The following is a 1,599-nucleotide window of genomic DNA, read 5'->3' as shown; positions in this document are numbered from 1 at the left end:
CCCTGCCCCCTCCCTCACTGCAAGGGTGTTGACTGCCCCCCCGTCCCTTCCCCCACACTAGACTTACCACCTGGAGGTACCTGTATCGGACTGGTATCAGCCAATAGCTGATATTTAAGGAGGCATATTGGTATTGGCCCTCAAAATCTCTATCAGCGCACCCCTAACCAAAAGCTAACTATTTGCTTCTGCATGGCTAGCAGCTTCCCACCACCACCAATAAAACAAAACAATTTAAATTCCCTTGTCTACCACCACTCCCTCTGGCTGCAATCCTCCCCAGGATCTGTCTGAAAAAGTAACTAAACATAACTTAAAAACTAATTTAGACAAAGCCAAGTGAAAGTCAGATATCCCCCATTCTAACACTTACATAGAAATGAGAAACTTAGCCCAAAGCATAATACAAAAGTTTAGTATATAGTAACAATATTTTCAAATGATATTTTATAAAAAATGTACACATACACACTACTGTAGCAGCCTCTAATCAGAATCATAGCTCCCTGGTCCTGGCACTATGTAGGTTTATGAAAATAACTTCTTACTCCCCAAAAACTAACAAAGTAGTAAGGGAAACACACACTTCCAGACTTCCTAGCTATGGTTATTAGTCAAACTGTAGCCTAGATTCTATAGATTATATTAAGATCAAAATTTAAGTACCAATGTTTTTCAAAGAACTAAAATGAACATAAGGAAGCAGACAGGAAGTAGAGAATGGGCTAGAGAAAAGGAATTTTTCTTCAAGTGTACTTAAAGGAGAGTCAACAGAAAAAAAAATGGTTTGTGCCTTCTATGGGCAATTCTAAAACAGCTGCAAAGAGAAAGACAGCTATACTAACCTTTCCCCTCCTGAGCTGGATTCAAATCCAGGTCTGGGTCATACATGAAATCAAGAGAGTTGGCAAACTCTAGCCAGTTCTGCTTCCAGCTGCAGGAGGCATCCGCAAACAATAATTCCAGTTAACCCAGTTTGTCTCTCCTCACTAACTAGCATCATGCAAAATTTAGGAAAGCCTGTGAAAGTGTTGATGTTCAAATACTACCCAATGAAAGGGCAACTGTGGCCTGTTTGCTTTTTACCATAAAAAGATACAACTTGCCACCAGGGATATGGCACATATCACACAAATCAACATCCAATGTAATATTAAAAAACAAAGCAAAAATGCAAGATGACAGGGATCATCAGCGTACTGTGGCTTGAGAAGTCCAGCTAAATCCTAACAAAGCCAACTGAATTTTGTGAAGGGACACAACCAGTTAGTTTGGATTTGCTAAATGACCAAGACCAACCATCTTTAAAATAATGTCCATTTTAATGTCTTTGGGTCTTAAAAGAGCATTCTATTTCTCTGCTGTGTAGAGGTGTTTCTAGTCAGGCTAAGGACCCGTCATCACACCTGGGTCCATATCTCCTTCCCTCTTTCTCAGAGGGAAAGCACCACTCAGATCAAAAAGCAAAATTTATACTCATTATCCTTCCTAACTGGGAAAGGGCAGAGGTGAGCAAGCAAAAGAAGAGGTGATTCACAGCTACTTTATCTTTAATATCCAGGCTTTCTAGGGACAAGGGAAGGTTTACTTCTCAGTGCC

At 40.3% G+C, this 1,599-nt stretch overlaps 1 protein-coding gene across 3 annotated transcripts in view; it reads right to left on the bottom strand.

The window, feature by feature from the left end:
- LOC109304933 (serine/threonine-protein kinase Sgk3) overlaps positions 1–1,173 on the bottom strand; it is a 68,634-nt gene extending 67,461 nt beyond the window's left edge. Inside the window, exon 1 of one of the 3 annotated variants that reach the window (XM_019527753.1) lies at positions 846–1,173. The gene's annotated coding sequence lies outside the window, so the exon portion shown is untranslated. The remainder of the gene's footprint in view (positions 1–845) is intronic. The other 2 variants (XM_019527754.1, XM_019527752.1) reach the window with 2 other exon arrangements.
- Between the last annotated feature and the right edge of the window lie 426 nt (positions 1,174–1,599).

Source organism: Gavialis gangeticus, unplaced genomic scaffold (genome assembly GCF_001723915.1).
Source record: "Gavialis gangeticus isolate Ggan-Ray unplaced genomic scaffold, GavGan_comp1, whole genome shotgun sequence".
In the NCBI taxonomy this organism is placed as follows: Eukaryota; Metazoa; Chordata; order Crocodylia; family Gavialidae; genus Gavialis; species Gavialis gangeticus.
The sequence above is the reverse complement of the archived record's forward strand: the minus strand, read 5'-3'. Positions and strand labels throughout refer to the sequence as shown.